At 37.4% G+C, this 21,806-nt stretch overlaps 1 pseudogene; it reads right to left on the bottom strand.

The window, feature by feature from the left end:
- Positions 1-3,924: 3,924 nt before the first annotated feature.
- Positions 3,925-5,346, bottom strand: LOC145057235 (receptor-like protein 6; annotated as a pseudogene).
- Between the last annotated feature and the right edge of the window lie 16,460 nt (positions 5,347-21,806).

Genomic DNA, 21,806 nt, shown 5'->3' with positions numbered 1-21,806 from the left:
TGGTACCCTCCCCTCTTCTTAGAATAGAGAAACTTTTATCTTTCTGCCTACTTGATTCTTCTTATTCGTTCTGCTATTGATTTAAACCTTTTTCAATCAATTTAGAATTACACTTAATCTTATAAGTATAATTATATTTAGTAAACTTTTAGTAAACCATGACGAATGTCTTTGTTACTCTTGTGGTGGACTTGATCAACACACAACTTTGTGTATTCGATCTCCTAGTCCTTCACTTGACACTTTGTCAACGAATTAGTCTAATTTTTAAATATGAAATTTCTCATTCATCATGCAACCAAGTTGCATGATTCCAAGTTTCTGTCCACTTGAAACTTGGGCGTTGAAAAACTTTCCCTATTTGGTAAATTCTTGACATTTCTACTATTAACATAATTAAGAATCACATCCATTCATTGTAGAAATATGCAAACATCAATTTTTCATAACGATTTCATTGCAAGGAAATAAATAAATAAATAAATGAGTCAAACCATAATTTATTTTATTCATAAAAGCAGTGGAAAACATTTGTCCTTACAATGCAAAATCAACTGAAAAACTATGTAGTCAAATATTCCTAACAATTCTATCATGACTTTCTAAGCTCAAAATCTAATTTTCAAGTCCATGCGATCGATATCTATTTCTTTGTGATTAGACTCATCTTGCTTCTCCATCAAGCTTCCTCTTTTTTCACTGATCCTGCAAAACATTCAAATGTAATCTCATCACATTATGTATTAAGAATCAACGAATAGGAACTTAATGGAGTTAGATAGTGGACTTTACCTGAAGTACAACCATACTCTTTGACTCTCCCATCTTCTGGACTCTTCAGGCTCTTCGGGTAGACTTGTATCCAATGCCCTTTCTCTTGGCAACAAACGCTGGTCGATTCTCCTAGAACGTCCTTGGAAGCATGGTTGGTTGACTTTCCCAACAAATATGTTCCATTGCTTTGCCAAATCATTTCTGATTCAGTAGCAATGAGCATGTAAGTTAGGTCAATGAGGTTATCGTCATGATCCATCATATAATGCTTTCTTTTGAAATCATTATATGATTCAGGAAGTGACTGCAGAACCCAGTTCACAACCAACTTATCAGGGAATGACGCACCCAACATTATCAACCAATCGATGTGTGATTTCATTCCTAGAATGTGGGCACACACGAGTTTACCATCTTCATTTTTCATTTCCAATAGGGATTTAGTGACATTGAACCTTTCAATTCTTCGATCTTGTGGGTTAGGGAGAATGATTGGAGGAGGTGGAGGAAGTGAAGCATGATCTCTTGTTCCTCGATCGAATCATGGAATATCATCTTCATGTGGAAAGCTTGTTCCACGGGATTTGAGAATACCATAGTTGTCAAACTTTGACATCTACAAAACGGGAGAAAACAAATTCAAGTTAGTTGATTGATTGAGTCCTTAATAAATCACCCAAATGAGATACTAAGGCTAGGACCCAACACAATATTCTACAACTCGGGAGAGGGATGCCGTAACCCAAATTGCAGAACATTTGAAGGTAAGTGAATGACAATTCACTAATTTCCACCATGAAAAATGAAAAAGAAAATTAAGTTTTAAATCTATGAAAACTCCTAGATCCTTTGAGATTCATTGAACATTTCAATGGCATGTTTAAATCTCGATATGCCCCTCTCGTTTGTGACTGGGATGCCAAGGATCACAAAGCGGGCGTGAATAACCATGCAAACTTACATGGTGCCCCCACATGTTACAGTCAACTATTCGATGTCCCAGTAAACCACACACGCTCCACTGAACTATGACAAACATTGAGTCACCCTTTGCTACCTTTGCTTAGAACCATTTAGTGTGCCGGTAAACCACACACGCTCCACTAACGTCTTCGCAAGGGCACAAAAGTGTAATTTCATGGAATTGCATCAATTCACTTTTGCCTAAAGTAACTTAGAATGGGAATTTGTAAAACATTTAGTTACTTTTGTACTTCATTATACTTATAATGGAAGGTTTCTGTCCTATCCTACCCGTTTGGCTAACGACCCTCCACTAGTCAAGAGTGCGGTGGGTAAGAGTGGATACCCATTCAATCGCCATTTTATAGAAAATTTCCTTGAACACCCCTTATAGACCAGCTTCATGAATGAGGCCTACTAACGGTAAGACTGACTTTTACTCATACATATATATAATTTTAGACTTTTAATGTTATATATAGTATAGGGTGTATTTTACACTTTTAAAATACTAGATGGTCAAAATTAACAATTATACTTTTAATTTGATTAAATTGTGAACCCAAACTTTATGGATTTATTAAACCTCCTTTAATTATACACCTTAATTAATTAATAAAACCATAAGGGTGTGATTTGAACTTTTCAAAATAATATTAGGGTTTTAGAATTTAACATTCCTTAGTTAAACTTTTAATCAACTTTTAAATTCCAAAACTTGAGGGCAAGTTTTGAAACATTTCAAAACATTAGGGTTTAGAATTTAAATATACATCAAAATTAAACTTTTAATCAAAATTTAAATTCCAAAACTTGAGGGCAAGTTATGAATTTTTTTTTAAAACATTAGGGTTTCAACTATTTAAATTTCAAAACAAACTTTTGAGTTCAAATTTAAACTATAAAACCTAAAGGGGAAAATTGAAACTTTTCATAACACAAGGATCAAATAACAAATAATATAAATTAAACAATTAATTTTATCATTATCTTTATTTGACCTAATTTCAATTTCTTGCAAAATAAGTTACCCAATTAATACAAATAATCAACTTTAATCATATAAGGAAGTTATTATCTAATCAATTGGTAATTATCTTTTGTTTAATCAAGGATATACTCATAAATATGTATAAAATCGGATTTTAATGACCTAAAATAGATAAGGCAAGTATCCATGAGTAAAACAACAAGAAATCCCGAAATCCCCTCTTTCTGAAGCTCGAACTCGCCGAGTACCCATACGGACTCGCCGAGTAGGGGCCTACTCGCCGAGTCCACAATGGGACTCACCGAGTTCATCAGGAAGGGAGGCCAAAAAACAATTTTGCAGCTTAGATAAACATAAAAGGCATCAATACAATAGAAACCAATCAAGTCTCTGATACCACTGATGGGTTTTATCAATAAGAACATCCTATGTGCTCATGCAAACCCTAATGCTTGGATCTAGGTTTCTCTATTGTACATGCAATTCATCCAAGACTTCAAACCCTATATCTAGCATATGATAATCAATATAACATATGAATAAGGGTTTAGATCATACCTTGATTGTTATGTAGCAATAACAATCTCAATTCCTCCTTGTAATGACTTTAGAAAGCTTAGAGTCACAAATGTCACTCCTCTAATGGTTCACAAACACCAAGAGCAAGAGAATGAAAAAGAGAAAAGAGAGGAGGCTGCCTAAAACGTGTACAAACCCTAGAAGGAGTCTTCACCACGTTTTTGGGGCTTAAGGTCACTTTAAATAGAGAGGCTATTAGGGTTAACTAACAAGGAAACCCTAATTTGGATGCTTAAGCCCTAAGCAACCCATGGACTCCTTCCTTAAAGGCCCAGGACGATTTCTAATGGGTTTCCCCATAGAATTCGTCCACTCCGTTAATATGGAGTCAATTAGCTTAATATTCAACTATCATACAATTGACAGTTCCAGTCCCTTAAGTTTAATTAATGTCTTTTAGCCACAAACTTAATTCTTATTAATTCTTGACTAATATTAATTAAACAATATGATTTCTCATTTAATATATTATTCCCTTAATATATTAATAAATCATATTTAATCCTTTCTCTCCATAATTCATCCTATCAAGTTGCTTTGGTGAAGGCAACCCAAAAGGACCATGCACCATCTTGGCAGCTGACCCGTAAATCTATTTTCGCTTAAATCAAGTTGTGTCAACGGGACTCAAGTTTTTTCAACGGGCCTCTGGTCAAAAAAGCATTCATCATATTGTCGTGGAAGTTATTTCTTCTCAGCTTCAAAGCCATCAGCGAATTCCATAAGATACCCAAACATGAAGGAAGTGTTCCACTCATGTTGTTAAAAGACAAATCTGAATTTCGGAGAGATTTCAATTCACATATCCATGGTGGTATTTCTCCTGTTAGGTTATTATATGAGACTTGATGAACAACTATGGTTTGTGGTGGAATTGGTAGTTTTCCTGGTGCCTGATTATCAATTATAAAAATGGCTTCTAAATTTGTCCATGGGAGAAAATGCGGGTGCTGATCAAAGCCAGTGATGAAGTTGTTTGAAAGATTAACCAACTCTAATGTTTCTCAGCTGTTGTTCCAGATCCACACCGATACCAAGCCATGAATGTTATTTTGGTCAAGGAGTAAGGTATCCATTTTATTTTGGAAGCGCAAAAAGGCAGGAAATTCCTTCAAGTTGCATGATGACAGTCCTAACTTATCCAATTCTGGTAAAGTGGTATTTGTGTAGTTGTTGGTGGGTACTAATGATATCTTGTTATAACCTAAGGACAATGATTGAAGTTTGTTGAGTCCTAGGAACATGTCGAGTTCTACCCTACCACTGAAATTGTTCACAGCTAGGTTAAGAGACTGAAGACTTTTGAAATTAGAAAATGTGTTTGGAATTGGTCCTTGCAATTGATTAGCCGTAAGATCTAAATCTGTTAGTTGGGTGGAGTTGAAAAACCATGATGGTATACGACCAATAACAGAATTTTTCCACATTTCTATCATACTAAGTTTGGTTAGGTTGGCAAGAAAGGGTGGGATTTCATCGTTTATGTTCATCTTACACAAAAAGAGTTCACTAAGTTTAGTAAGCTTTCCAAGCCAATTTGGAAAGCGTCCTTTCTCGAATCTGTTACCATTAAGTTCCAAAACATCGAGTTTTAAAAGACTATCCAGTGAAGGAACTGAGCCTGTGAACTTATTGTGACCAAGAGCCAAGACAGTGAGTTGCGTCAAGTTAGAGAGTGAATCTGGAATGGGCCCCGAGAATGAGCATTCAGTAAGGGATAAGATTGTTAAATGTTTGAGGTAGCTTATGGATTCTGGTATAATCCCAAAGAAACCTGTGGAAAATAGTATCACTTCTTCAAGTAAGCTGTTCATTTGAAATTCGGGAAAGGAACCAGTGAGGTTGGGATTGAATACCAAATCAAGTAATTTTAATTTAGGTAGCTCAAGTATGGATGCGGGGAATTCATTCGCTAGCAAACATTGACTTAGCTGGAGTGACTTCAAAAGAGAAAAGTTGGCCAAGAAATGAGGTACAGAAGAACTAATGTCAAACCCGTAGAGATGGAGTTCTTCAATCCGTGTTAAGTTTTGCACCATGTTCTTAAGTCTAGGATTTTGAAGCGTTAGTGAATTTCCTGACAGATCTAAAGAAGACAATTGCATCAACTACGAGATTCCATTCGGGATTTGACCACTAAACCCAGAATAAGAGAGATCAAGGCTTCTTAATTGATTTAGACGAGCAATCTCATATGGAATTTCAGATTCACCAAAGTCGCTCCCAGAAAGGTTGAGTGTCTGAAGATGAACAAGGCTGAAGAGGGTGCTGTTGGAGTTGATATGCCCACAAAGGGACCTCTCGCTCAAGTCAAGACCGATCACATGACCATAGTACTGATCATGGTCATTGCTGCATGCCACCCCCTCCCATGAACAACAATCAAAACTAGTGTTCCAAGAATGGAACACTTGAGAGCCATAAGCAACATCATATTGATGAATTATGGTTTGCTTAAACTGAAACAACGCTGAGCATTCTTCATCATGGCTTACAGATGATCTAACGATAATCTTCACTGTCACCAACACATATACAAAGGAGATGGTTTGCAAGAACTTAAGGTGATTCATGTATGGAGCCATGAAAACGGTCTTTGTCAGAGTATTATAATCCCATTGTATTTATAGTTTGTATATCTTTTATGGGTTGATATACTCAATTCACTATAAACAATGCTCTGATACCAATCTGTCACACCCTAAAACCAAGAACGGCGGAAACGTTATGGGGCGGAGGACGTTATGTATAGTATCACAACAATGAATAGTAGTAAAGAAGCAACAACATCATCCATTGCATTAATAGTATAATTTTAATACAAGTGTGTTCTGACAAATTATATAGACACCATAATATAAATCAAAATGAAAGATGAGTCTTGAATGAGCTCCATCTTCTCTAAACCTTGCACCGGTACCTGTCTACTGGGGACCTGAGGACACAAGTTATTTTGAAAGAGAATATCAGCTTTAAAGCTGGTGAGATCATAAGTATTTTAGTGTCTATATTAGTAAGAAAGTATTTGTAAGTATTTGAAGTATAAGTATGTAAAATTTTTGAACTCCTAGAAAACCCTATGTTTCCTACTAAAAGTAGCCTTCTACCAAGGCATCTAGTATCTGTGTGCGACTCTGGTAAGTGCATGTATTTTCCCAAATCCGACTATCATTATCCAAGATATAGCTTTTACATTACCATGCATTGTGTGAATGTTCACAAAGTGAATGTAAAGGGAAAATGAAATAGTACTATAGTGTACTATTAAATAACTCCAACCGTACTAACTAACTTAAATCTATTGGAATTTAAAGTACCATGTGATCGGCCTGTATCCTACTACCGACTCAATAGTAAAACGACAATGCCAGACGTTGTAAGAAATGACATTTGGCACCCGTAGACTTGCAAGTCCCACTGTAGCGAGCAACAAGGTGTAGGATAGTCAATCCAGTATAGATCTATACACAAACTCATACGCTCCCCAATTAAGGTGATTCTGGATACAAAAACGGTCATGGCAGGTAGTGCCATGCCCCGCTTAGTGGCTCACATAACTGTAATAATGTATATGTAATGAGTTTGCTAGCTGTATTGTATGTTCTCCCTCTGCCTAGCCTATATGTTCTCTCTGTATAGTATTGTATGTTCCGTGTGTACTAGTTGTATTGTGTGTTCTCTTTCTATCTAGCAAGTATTGTAATGTTCTGTGTGTACTAGTTGTATTATGTGTTCTCTTTTTATCCAGCAAGTATTGTAATGTTCTGTGTGTACTAGCTGTATTATGTGTTCTCTTTCTATCAAGAAAGTAATGACTCATGAATGAACTGACTCATTATATGATTCTTTGTTCTATTATTAGTATTAGTAAATTCCTAAACTACGCCTATCGTAGTTTACTAGTAATATGACTTGTACGTATGAACATGAAAGTATACCCTTGCTACCCAAGGGTATTGAATTGAATGATAGAACTTTTATGACTATATATGTACACATGATATATAACTAATATTTAGATGACCTTCGGACGGATAACCGATGCCCTAAAACCACATCCCAACGAGGAAAAGGAGATAAAGCGAGCTAGCCTTCCTAAGTCCTTTAAACATTACTTATATAATTATACATACATAGGCATGCATTTGACAATATAAAAGTATAAAAGAAATTTTGTAAAACCATTGAAAAGTTTAGTAACTAAAATAAGATGACTTGATGTCAGTTTGTAAAACGATTTGAAAATAGTTTGTTTCATAAGAACAATTTAAAGTAAAGTATAAGAAAACCTTTGTTTGAAACATAAACGTAACAGAGTTTGAAAAGAAGCATTCAGTATGTAAGATAGTTTGATAAAGAGTTTTAACCAAGTAAAAACATTTTGGAAAAACCATTTGAAGTAATCTGTTTGGTAAAACAGCTAAAAGTGTAGTAAATCCATTTGTATGCTAGCTACTAATCACATGTGATTGATATAATAACTAGCATGATTCAACTTGTATCCCCCCATAGAAGCATTTATAAACATTTAAAATATTGATTAAGGGGTATGAACTCTCCTGTAGAGAGTGGTTGGGATGAACGGACTGTATAGGACGCTAGGTGTCAAGTGAAGGCTTGTACACACTCTATGATCCTAGTTAGCATATAATATCACATATATGTAACCAATTAATCTTTAAACAACTAAATAACAAATTTAAGACATCCTAGGGCATGATAAACACCTTATATAAGTGTTATAAGTGCTAAGGATTGCATCTAAGTGTTGTAGGACATTGCTATTGAGGTTGGGGTTCAAGGGAAACCACTATTTGAGTTTACGGTTTTTGTGACCTCACTCATTGAGTTTACGGTCGTAAACCCATGAGTTTACGACCATAAACTCCTACTTCTTTGACCATTTGGTGTTTTGAAGGCTTATAAGTCCCTAGAAGCATTTCTACTTGATGGTTAAGCCTTTGGAAGAGGTTAGGGCACCATTTCACTCCTTTGAGGAGTTTACGGTCCCTACATCATATCTACTTGGGTTTACGACCGTAAAACCATATGGTTTATGGTCTTCTGACATTTCTAAATCCTAACCTATTAAGGAATGAGTCTAGACTAGTTTCCTAAGCTTGTGAAGGGACTAGGGCCACTTTGGCCCCTTTATTAGGGTTTATGGTCCAAGGTGTTCTTGGACCGTAAACACCTTTGATCTTGGGTTTCAATGGTGTTTTCTTGATGTAAAGAAGTGTAAAAAACCTTAAGACACTCTAGAATAGAAGTACTTACAAGATAGAGGCTTGAAATGGTACCAAAAGGCCAAGAACAGTAGTGTGTGTTCTTGGCGTTCTTGGTGAAACTTGAAGATCTTGTTGGATAAGGTGTCTAAGTCCATAACTATTTCTGGTATGTACTTGACCCGACCCGGCATGGTCCATTTGGGTTGCATGGCACCATGCAATTTGATAGACTAAAGGAGAGAAATAACACTTGGAGATTATTAATATTATTATAAGTTCTTATATATTAATAATATTATTTAATTAGTTTGGTCAAGAATTAATTAAGTGATCAAAAGATAACTAATTAAATATATGGGTTGATTATGTAAATCATCCATATCTTGTATAGTGGGCTAAGAGGCTCCATGGATTATCAAGTTGGGTTCCACCCATAGGATGCTCCATGGGAGTTACAAACCCATGGGTCATGGAAATTAAGAGTCATGACACATTAGGGTTTACATGGTGTAACCCTAGATGTGTCAACACTATATAAGAAACCCATTCTCCACCAAAATCGGCTACACATATGAACCAAGAGGGCTAGGCCGATTTTAAGAAGTGTGTGTTCTCTCTAATGTCTTTCCAAGAGCATTTGGTGTTGTGTGAAGCATTTGAGGCATCACACTTGGGGTGCTAGGCTCACAAGGTTTCAAGGATCATAAGCAACAACAAGGTAAGTTATTATATCTTTCATTCAAGTTAAAAATTGTTCCCCATGTATGCTAGATAGGAATATAACCTTGGAATTCAACTTTGCATGATAATTAGACAAACATAGATCCAAGGTTATTAGGGTTGCGTGTACACTTAGGAAGTGTTAGAATGCTCAAAACCCATCAGTGGTATCAGAGACTAGGCTTGTTTGTTTTTTATTTGTGCAAAATTGTTGAAAAAAGTCGACTTTGTGCAATCTGCCTAATGAACTCGCCAAGTCCATGGGGGGACTCGCCGAGTTCATGTGTAAATTCATCCTACTCGCCGAGTAGGTTCGTTCACTCAACGAGTAGGAGCCTCAGAATGCAGATTTTCGACTTTTGTTGCTGGAAATAGACTAGAAACATTACCCTAAACTGTTTTGGTACTTGAAAAGTTGTTTAGATGGTGTAATGTTCATTGTAATCCATTTACAATGAAAATTATCAAAATTACAAAGTTTTAAGTGTAATTTTTGATTCTTGAAAATGTTCATATTCATGTTCTTGAACTTATGAAGATTAGATGATCATAAGAATTATTTGTAACCTACTTGGTAGTTTAATTCTAGATCATAATGTGTTTTAATGGAGTCCATAACTTGTCCTCAAGTTATGGAAAATCAAAAGTCACACTTTTACTAAAACCATTAAAAGAACACATGAGTTATAAAAATGAAGAGTCTTCATTTTCTTACTCAATTAACTCATAAGTTATAAGAAATGTAAAGTTTTGAAAGTTTACAAAACTAGCCCTCAAGTTTTGGAACAAGTAAAGTCTTGATTAAAACTTTAGTTCCAACCTTTAGAATTTTAAAAGTTAAAATTCAACCCTTATACTTTATAATATTTTAAGTTAATATATATATATATATATATATATATATATATATATATATATATATATGTATGTATGTATAAGAGCAAGTCGTTTTACCGCTAGTACGCCTCATTCACGAAGCCGGTCTATAAGGGGGGGGGGGGGTATAAGGTTGTTGCCTATAAAATAGTAACTTAATGGGTGTCCACTCTCACCCATCGCTTCCTTGATCGGTGGAGGGTCATTAGCCGAACGGGTAAGACAAGGACTTATAAATTCTCATTAAAAGTATGATGAATATTATAAAGTAACTAAATGCTTTTATTAAATTCCCAATCTTAGTTACTTTAGGAAAAATGTGAGTAAGATGCTAATCCATGAAATTACACTTTACATTTTGTTTAATTCGTTGGTAGAGCGTGTGTGGTTAACCGGCACACTAACTTGGACTTAAAAAGGTAGGTAAAGGGTGACTTAAGGTTTATCATAGTATCGGTGGAGCGTGTGTGGTTTACCGGCACATCGATTGAGTGATAAACTTTAAGGGTGCCAAGTGATTTGCATGGTTACTTCACACTCGAGATTGAAACATGCCTTTGAAAAGTTCATTGAATCTTAAAAGAAACTAGGAATTTCTAAGAACCAATGAAAACCTAATATTTAATATTTCGTTTTTTATGGTGGAAATTAGTGAATCGTCATTCATCTACCTTTCAAATATGTTATAGCTTGGATTACGACATACCTCTTCTAAGTTATAATATATTGTGATTGGATCCTAGCCTTAATATTACATTTGGGTATTTTATTAAGGACTCTCTTAATATCTAAACTAATCTTGTCCTCTTCCTTCAGATGTATTCAAACAATGTTGCTTCTGACTCTAATCCTAATGGCTCCTTTACCCTTATAAACTTGTGTGGGAAAGTCACCTTTGATGGATCCAACTTTAATGAATGGATCAGAAACATTAGGATGATTACCCGCTACGAGGACAAAGAATATGTCCTCGACAAGGAGCTTAAGGAGATTAATGAAACCACTGCAACTCCCCAGGAGATCGCTGACTTTCAGGCACATGAAATGGATGCTACCAAAGTGGCATGCATCATGATGGCCACGATGACAGCGGAACTCCAAAATTCCTATGAAGACATCTACCCTTTTGAAATGCACCAAGATCTGATTGAAAGATATGATCAAAGTGCAAGACAAGAGAGGTATGAAATCATTTGCTCCATGATAACAACCATGATGAAAGACGGGGAATCCGTCACGAGCCACATGCAGAAAATGCAAAGATATGTGGATCGGTTGCTGAAGCTTAATGTGAACTTCCCTGAGGAGCTTGCAATAGATATCATTTTGCACTCCTTACCATCGTGCTATGATCAATTCCGCATGACATATCACATGAATAAGGAAGAGGTCACACTCAGCAAACTTCAGGGACTTCTCAAGACTGCAGAAACAGGTCTGAAGGGGAAGTCGGTTGTTAACACTCCTACTCCAAACTCCGCCCCAGCTTTGGCAATCGGGAAAAGTCGAGGGAAGAAGAGAAAGAGCTCTTCGAAGGGTACCAAGTCTAGGACCCTTGATGGCTCTTCTTCAAGAGGAACCAAGAAAGGTTTCGTCACTCCCTCTTCTGATCCAAAAGAGACTGAATGCTTCTATTGCCATGAAAAGTCACATTGGAAGCGGAAATGCCCAAAATACCAGCAAGATGTGAAGGATTGGAAAGTTAAACCCAACCATGTAGGTATTTACACTATCTTATCTAATAACTCACCCCATTCTAACTCTTGGGTCCTTGATACCGGTTGTGGTATTCATATTTGTTATGATTTGCAGGGACTAAGAAGAAGTGAGAATGTGGAGTATGGAAGAGTAAACTTAATCTTGGGGAATAGGAAAGATTTACCTGTCACCAAGATTGGAGTTTATACTTTATCGCTAAGTAGTGGGTTTAGTTTAGATTTTAATAAGTGTTGTTATTCGCCAGAAATGGCAAGAAACATTATTTCCTTTCATGCATTGTATAAACAAGGTTTCACCTTTTCATTTGATAATGAAGTTGGTTCGATTAATGCTTTCTTTAATAATGTTCTTTATTTTAAAGCATTACCTTGTGATGGTGTGTATGAAACTGTATCTGTGGTTGATAACTTAGGAAATAATGCATTGTGTATTGATTCTGTTAATGATAATAACTTGGATAAAGCATCATTATGACATTGTCCTCTTGGACATATAGGCAAGAAACGCATAGGCCAACTCCTAAAGGATGGAGTCATGGAGTCATTTGACCTAAAGTCAGATGATAGTTGCGAATCATGCTTACTTGGAAAAATGACAAAGTCACCCTTCACAGGTTCTGGTGAGAGGGCTGAAGGTTTGTTGGATCTTATACACACGGATGTGTGTGGACCCTTAAAACATGCCACAAGGGATGCTAATCGTTATTAGTTGACTTTTACTGATGATTACAGTAGATATGGATATGTCTACTTAATCAAGCATAAGTCAGAGACTTTCGAAAGGTTTAAGGAATTTAAACAGGAAGTCGAGAATCAATTGGGCAGGAACATTAAGATGCTTCGATCCGATTGAGGTGGTGAGTATCTTAGTTTAGAGTTCCTCAATTATCTTAGGGAATGTGGGATTGTCTCACAATTGACACCTCCCAGGACACCGTAGTTGAATGGTGTAGCTGAGAGGTGTAATCGAACCTTGATGGATATGGTTCATTCCATGATGAGTTGAGCTTCGCTACCAATCTCATTTTGGGGGTATGCCTTAGAGACTGCCGCCCATATCCTTAATCTAGTCCCTACAAAGAAAGTTGCCAAAACTCCTCACGAGATGTGGACTGGTAAAGTACCCAAACTAGACCACATCAAGATTTGGGGTTGTGAGGCTTTCGTGAGACGTGAGACTCATGATAAGCTTGAACCCCGAAGCGAGAGGTGTATTTTCATCGGCTACCCACAACAATCCTTTGGTTACCTCTTCTACAGACCTAGTGAAAATGTGGTCTTTGTAGCTAGGAGGGTTGTCCTTCGAGAGAGAGAGAGAGAGTTCATAAGCTAAGGAGACATTGGGAGGCAAGTTGAACTTGAAGAAATTCAAGAGTCAAGTGGTGAAGGAACTTCAAACCCTAGCACTCAACTTGAGGAGGAAACTCCTGTTGAGCCAATTGACAAGTCTGTACCTCTGAGGCATTCCACAAGGGTTAGGAATGCACCTGAGCATTACTATGGATTCCATATTAATGCGGAAGGTGATACACTTATCAGTGATGAAACACTGATAGGTCTGGATGAACCTAACAGTTACGTGGAAGCCATGGCAGGCCCCGAGTCTGCTAAATGGAAAGAGGCAATGGACATCAAGATATAATCCATGTATGACAATCAAGTTTGGAACTTGGTTAAGAATGTACAAGGTCGTAAGACTGTAGGGTGAAAATGGATCTTCAGGAAGAAGACCGACATGGATGGTAATGTACACACTTATAAGGCACGACTGGTTGCAAAGGGTTTCTTACAAACTCCCGGAGTTGATTATGATGAGACCTTTTCTTCAATGGCCAAGATTAAGTCTATTATGGTTCTGTTAGCCATAGCCGCATTTCATGACTATGAAATATGGCAAATGGATGTCAAAACCGCTTTCCTTAATGGAAAGTTGGCTGAGGATGTTTACATGAGTCAGCCAGAGGGTTTTGTCAATACAGAGTACCCTAATAGAGTGTGTAAGCTTGAGAAATCCATTTATGGATTAAAGCAAGCACCTCGCAGATGGAATCTTTGCTTTGATGAGAAAGTCAAAGAATTTGGCTTTTCTAGGAGTGAAGATGAATCTTGTGTATATGTCAAGGCTAGTGGGTGTATAGTTAGCTTTTTGGTGTTGTATGTGGATGACATACTACTTATAGGAAATGACATCTCAACTCTGCAGGAAGTTAAGTCCTGGCTTGAGAAGTGTTTCTTTATGAAGGACCAATGAGAAGCTGCCTATATTCTAGGGATAAGGATCTTGAGAGACCGTAGTAAAAGACTAATTGGACTTTGTCAGAGTACCTACTTGGATAAGGTACATAAGAGATTCAGCATGCAGGACTCCAAGAAAGGAGAGTTACCCATCCAGAGTAATGCCAAATTGAGTAAGACACAAAGCCCTAGCACTGAGGCTGAGATAGCAGAAATGAGTCGAATACCTTATGCTTCGGCTGTAGGATCGATCATGTATACTATGACGTGTACTCGACCTGATGTAGCCTTTGCCTTGAGCATGGTTAGCAGGTATCAGGGTAACCCTGGCAAGGCACACTAAGGACTGGGTCCTTAACCTCGGTGGGAGTGATGACTTGAGAGTTGTAGGGTATAGTGATGCTAGCTTTCAGACTGATAGGGATATTTTCCGCTCTCAGTCAGGCTGGGTCTTTACCCTAAACAAAGGATTAATTTCTTGGAAGGGTTCCAAGCAAGAGACATTGGCTGATTCAACTTGCGAATCAGAGTATATTGCAGCCAGCGAGGCAGCAAAGGAGGCGATATGGCTGAAGAACTTCATTGGAGACCTTGGAGTTGTACCAGCTATTAAGGAGCCAATGGAAATTTTCTGTGATAGTGAAAGTGCTGTTGCCTTAGCCAAGGAACCAAGGGATCACGGGAGATCCAGACACATCGACAGAAAATACCATTTTATCAGACATCGAATAGAAGAAGGACTCCTCGTGGCAAAGAGGGTATCATCAGATGAGAATCTAGCATATCCCCTCACGAAGGGACTGACTCGGGTTAAGCATCTCCAGCATGCTCGGAGCATAGGGCTTAAGGATGATATTAGATTTAGTAGTTAGATAACCTCGAAATTTGTAAAGTGTAATTGACATTAGATGATGAATAAAAGGTGTTTTATTTATGAGTAAAGTGTTGCTATCTCTTGTCGATCGTTTACTATATTTCTTTTGTAGGTTTTGACTTCCAGAATAATTATGGTTGGTATATCATATTATTCAAAACTCCACAGTCGGTCATATGTCGGAAGTAGGTATGAATCAAGACTGTCATCATTGGTTGCAGAGTCTTAGGTGTTGGACATGGCTACAACAATCATGAGTGCTCATAAGTTCTGAGCATTGGACTCAACCCACGCTCACTGGAATCACTTCATGGAATTTATCTCGAGTGATCGTGAGACGCAATATCATATAAGTCTTTAAACCTAGAGATATGATTTGTTACTTACGAGTTGGTTATGCATTGATTGTACGTAAACACATTGGTAACTCGATGTTATAAAACATGCTTTTGTGTATAATTCAATGAGTAGTAGAACAAACATATGAGTCGAAGTTTATCTGTTCCTTCTTGGATTAGAAGCTGATATCTGGGCCCCTCGATGATTGTGTTTTGACCTATGTACCGGGACCGGCAGAACTAAGTTGATGTGTTTAATTAAGTTCTTTGTCAAACAAATCGGAAATCGGGAAACAAACTGTTGGACAATAAGTAAGACATTGTTCCATGTATTTGTCCAGCTGATATCTAGAACAGAGGATTATATGATCACTTATCTTAAATGGTGTATCATCATCTTCTCAGTTCCGAGAAACCTTGAAAGAGCTATGATTGCCGATCGGTTCCTAAAGTCATACTTGCAGTTATAGTTATTAGACTTATCCAAGTGGGAGACTGTTGGATAAGGTGTCTAAGTCCATAACTATTTCTGGTATCTACTTGACCCGACCCGACATGGTCCATTTGGGCTGCATGGCACCATGCAATTGGATAAACTAAAAGATAGAAATAACACTTGGATATTATTAATATTATTCTAAGTTCTAATATATTAATAATATTATTTAATTAGTTTGATCAAGAATTAATTTAGAATTAATTAAGTGATCAAAAGATAACTAATTACATATATGGGTTGATTATGTAAATCATCCATATCTTGTATAGTGGGCTAAGAGGCTCCAGGGATTATCAAGTTGGGTTCCACCCATAGGATGCCCCATAGGAGTTACAAACCCATGGTTCATGGAAATGAAGAGTCATGACACATTAGGGTTTATATTGTGTAACCCTAGATGTGTCAACACTATATAAGAAACCCATTCTCCATCAAACTACTGGACAATAAGTAAGACATTGTTCCATGTATTTGTCCGACTGATATCTAGAATAGAGGATTATATGATCACTTATCTTAAATGGCGTATCATCATCTTCTCAATTCCGAGAAACCTTGAAAGAGCTATGATTGCCGATCGCTTCCTAAAGTCATACTTGTAGTTATAGTTATTAGACTTATCCAAGTGGGAGACTGTTGGATAAGGTGTCTAAGTCCATAACTATTTCTGGTATCTACTTGACCCGACCCGGCATGGTCCATTTGGGTTGCATGGCACCATGCAATTGGATAGACTAAAAGATAGAAATAACACTTGGAGATTATTAATATTATTATAAGTTCTAATATATAAATAATATTATTTAATTAGTTTGATCAAGAATTAATTTAGAATTAATTAAGTGATCAAAAGATAACTAATTACATATATGGGTTGATTATGTAAATCATCCATATCTTGTATAGTGGGCTAAGAGGCTCCATGGATTATCAAGTTGGGTTCCACCCATAGGATGCTCCATGGGAGTTACAAACCCATGGGTCATGGAAACGAAGAGTCATGACACATTAGGGTTAAATGGTGTAACCCTAGATTTGTCAACACTATATAAGAAACCCATTCTCCACCAAAATCGGCTACACATATGAAACAAGAGGGCTAGGCCGATTTTAAGAAGTGTGTGTTCTCTCTAAAGTCTTTCCAAGAGCATTTGGTGTTGTGTGAAGCATTTAAGGCATCACACTTGGGGTGCTAGGCTCACAAGGTTTCAAGGATCATAAGCAACGTACAACAAGGTAAGTTATTCTATCTTTCATTCAAGTTAAAAATTGTTCCCCATGTATGCTAGATAGAAATATAACCTTGGAATTCAACTTCGCATGATAATTAGACAAACATAGATTCAAGGTTATTAGGGTTACATGTACACTTAGGAAGTGTTACAATGCTCAAAACCCATCAAATCTAACCTTTTGGAATGATTTCACAGATGGAAGTGTGTTAAAACACTAGATTAAGTAATATCTCAACTTAAAAGGGTTAGAAACACTTACAATATTGAAGATCAAGAAGAAAAGTCAAAGCTACTTGAGAGAGAATTGAGTTTGGATCTTGAGTTTTGTGAAAAAGTGAAAATAATGACTAAGTGTCATATATATACTCTTGGGGTTTACGGTCCAAAAGCCATTTTGGGCCATAAACTCCAAAATCTTGGAGCTTTTGGAACCTTATTGATGCACAATAAACCCTAGGAATCCTCTCTCCTGATATCTCCTAAGGTGCTAATCCTAAAACACTCAAACTTATTCCAAAAAGCTTGAAAGTTTGCAGAAACTATTCTGAATTCTATTGAAGTGAAGGGTTGTACAGAATATAAATTTTGGGTTGTCACATCATCCCCCCGTTAGAAGAAATTTCATCCCGAAATTAGGATTTAGGTAAAGGAGTAGGCATGAATAATCGAGTGAAGCATTTAAGGCATCACACTTGGGGTGCTAGGCTCACAAGGTTTCAAGGATCATAAGCAACAACAAGGTAAGTTATTCTATCTTTCGTTCAAGTTAAAAATTGTTCCCCATGTATGCTAGATAGGAATATAACCTTGGAATTCAACTTCGCATGATAATTAAACAAACATAGATCCAAGGTTATTAGGGTTGCATGTACACTTAGGAAGTGTTACAATGCTCAAAACCCATCAGATCTAACCTTTTGGAATGATTTCACAGATAGAAGTTTGTTAAAACACTAGATTAAGTAATATCTCAACTTAAAAGGGTTAGAAACACTTACAATATTGAAGATCAAGAAGAAAAGTCGAAGCTACTTGAGAGAGAATTGAGTTTGGATCTTGAGTTTTGTGAAAAAGTGTAAATAATGACTAAATGTCATATATATACTCTTGGGGTTTACGGTCCAAAAGCCATTTTGGGCCGTAAACTCCAAAATCTTGTAGATTTTGGAACCTTATTGATGCACAATAAACCCTAGGAATCCTCTCTCCTGATATCTCCTAAGGTGCTAATCCTAAAACACTCAAACTTATTCCAAAAAGCTTGAAAGTTTGCAGAAACTGTTCTAAATTCTATTGAAGTGAAGGGTTGTACATAATATAAATTTTGGGTTGTCACATCATCCCCCCATTAGAAGAAATTTCGTCCCGAAATTAGGATATAGGTAAAGGAGTAGGCATGAATAATCGAGTGAAGCATTTAAGGCATCACACTTGGGGTGCTAGGCTCACAAGGTTTCAAGGATCATAAGCAACAACAAGGTAAGTTATTCTATCTTTCATTCAAGTTAAAAATTGTTCCCCATGTATACTAGATAGGAATATAACCTTGGAATTCAACTTCGCATGATAATTAGATAAACATAGATCCAAGGTTATTAGGGTTGCATGTACACTTAGGAAGTGTTACAATGCTCAAAACCCATCAGATCTAACCTTTTGGAATGATTTCACAGATGGAAGTGTGTTAAAACACTATATTAAGTAATACCTCAACTTGAAAGGGTTAGAAACACTTACAATATTGAAGATCAAGAAGAAAAGTCGAAGCTACTTGAGAGAGAATTGAGTTTGGATCTTGAGTTTTGTGAAAAAGTGTAAATAATGACTAAGTGTCATATATATATATATATATATATATATATATATATATATATATACTCTTGGGGTTTACGGTCCAAAAGACATTTTGGGCCATAAACTCCAAACTCTTGGAGCTTTTGGAACCTTATTGATGCATAATAAACCCTAGGAATCCTCTCTCCTGATATCTCTTAAGGTGCTAATCCTAAAACACTCAAACTTAATCCAAAAATCTTGAAAGTTTGCAGAAACTGTTCTGACTTCTATTGAAGTGAAGGGTTGTACAGAATAGAAATTTTGGGTTGTCACATCATCCCCCCGTTAGAAGAAATTTCGTCCCGAAATTATGATTTAGGTAAAGGAGTAGGCATGAATAATCGAGACAAGAAGTGGGGATACTTCCTAATCGATTGATTCTCGCGCTCCCAAATGAATTCAGGTCCTCGGTTGGCATTCTAGCGAACCTTCACTAATGGGAAATGGCTATGAATCGTTCGCATGACCTCTCGGTCCATGGTCACTACGGTTTTTCCACGCAGGTGAGGTTCTTGTGGAACTCGATCTCTTCGAGGGGGATTTCAAGAGTCTCGTCGGATAGATACTTTTGCATGTTCGCGACGTGAAGGGTAGAACGTATGTTACTGAGTTCGCTAAGTTGTCCAGACTGTTCTTGTATCTTTGTAGGTGTTAGACTGTAGGGCGATCTGGTTACGGGAGTCGTATTGGGTTCTAAGTTTGCTCGCATGACGATGCGATTACTCGTAGTCTTGGGCAGTCTCCGTCCTGAAGTTCATATTTAGAATTCATACATGGTTCATCAATCACAGTATCGTGTATACGAGTCGTATATAATTAAGATTGAAAAGATAGTCAAATAAATGATTCTTCTTTAAGCTCACATCCCGACAAGGAAAAGAAGTTAAAGGGGAATCATCAATTCTAAGCCTGTAGAACCTTGATTATATACCACCCTTGTGTATGCATTCTTCTGCGATAGATCAACCGTACGGATCTTTGGATTGAGCTTGAAGTACTGTATGACTGGTACTCTGGGGAGGTTTGCTGAGGTTTCTTTGGAAAGGATAAGAAACATGGGGTACTCTATGCATGAGTACTTCAGAGTTCTGAAATGACGGCGTCGCTAGAAAGACGTTTACAGAGAAAGAGATGTACGTACGAAATTGGTATTTGTGCGGATCAAATTGAATCAAGTTGTATGATAATATCATACTCACTTGGGAAATAAAGACATTATACCTGAACATTAAGGCGTTACAGACAAAACCCAACAGTGAAACTTTTAACCGAGTTACAGTACTATACTTTCACTACACGATTATTGTTGAGAACTAGGTATACTACAAAAGACAAGTATACACATCACGAGCATCATTTTACTGGCGGGATCTCACAAAGGATAAGACTCAAGTTGCACTAGTTTTAAATAGTTTATGAGTCTGTTATAGCAAACGCCTTATTTACTTTAACGTGGGTCCGATGTAGTCTCTCCTGCAGCTTTTATCCTTAGTATCCTTCCGTCTGCGCCAGAGTTCTTCGTTATCAGGCAATCCTTCTTGAGGTTCCCAATTTCACCGCATTGGTGACATATCTTGCTAGTACCAACGTCGGTGGAGGAAATGATGTGTCGATTCAGAGTTATGTGAACACGAGTGTTTTCCTTGTTCACCCACTTTGAAATTTTCCTTTCATAGGGTCCAGTTTTACCACCACCATCGCAAGCCTGCTTGACTCTGATGTCAGGGGCTTGAGTGATGGGTCGTGCCGGTGCTCCACAGCAATGAGCATGGTGCCCTATATCTAGGCAATTGCAACATTGCATTTCATGGCAAGCCCCATGATGATGAAAATTACACTTGTCACAATTTGGAAGTTTTCCCTCGTATGGTCTGCTTGGTTCTGGGATGGCAGGGGTTGTCGCTTGTTGCTGTTGCATGGAAGGTCTTTGGGATCGTTTGCGTTCCTTCTGGGCTTGGCGCTTTCATTTCTTGTTCTCTGTTTTTCGGCTTTGCGATCCTGCAACTGTTATCTTTTGAGGGTTTCCTGTATTGATACTACGATCGGGATTTTCAACCCTTTTGTCAGCATTGCTTGCGTTGATAGCGCTGCGGGTTGCAAGGACAGCTGTCACGACAGCCATCACGACAGCTGTAACTGCGGATTGGAAAGTAACGGTGTCCATAGGAAAGGTAGGGGTTTCGTTGTTCATATGACTACTTCCAGATGACGACATGATTCTGTAATACGAATGATAAGGAGTTTGTGAGCGATTATGGTTGACCCTAGATGTCTGTCGATCGTTCATGTATAGAGTAGAAGTATGTTATCAAAGGTTTGACCTACATCCCTATGATGCATTCCTAGTACTGAGTAGAAATAAGTTCATAGAATGGTCATAAGATGTTTGACGTCTGAAACAGGGTACCATCGGTTGGTAAATAACATGATCCAAACCTTTGAAAAAGAATTGGGAATGATCCCTGAGCTAAATTACCCTAGTTCAATAACTCGACTAGAGTGGATTTCAGATAGACTCCCATGATAGCCTGTTGAAAGTATTTGAACAAAGAATGACTCAGAAGTTAGCCCACTGTCAATATCCTTGATATTCATGACGAAATAAGTTCAGGAAAATTGACCTTGTAAAAGGTCTTACATCATATCTAGAGTAGAAAGGTCTTGGCCGCATAAAGGCCTAACTAAAAGTACCTACCGTACAAGATAGTTTCATACAAAAATTTCTCATAGACATAGACAGGAAAAACGATACCTTTTAACAGGGAAAGAAGTAAGGCATCTACTACTGGTGACGGTCATCCCTCTGGCGAACCCTTAGTTCAGCAAGTTGACGTTCCATATCAAGCAAGTGTCTTTCGTACAACCTCTGGCATACTCGGAGTTCTATGACTTCGGCTCGTGATTCAGCAAGTGCTTGCAGCAGGGTTTCATGGTCTCTCT

The sequence above is a fragment of the Lactuca serriola genome, chromosome 1 (genome assembly GCF_051521515.1).
Source record: "Lactuca serriola cultivar US96UC23 chromosome 1, Lser_US96UC23_V15, whole genome shotgun sequence".
Classification (NCBI taxonomy): Eukaryota; Viridiplantae; Streptophyta; class Magnoliopsida; order Asterales; family Asteraceae; genus Lactuca; species Lactuca serriola.
The sequence above is the reverse complement of the archived record's forward strand: the minus strand, read 5'-3'. Positions and strand labels throughout refer to the sequence as shown.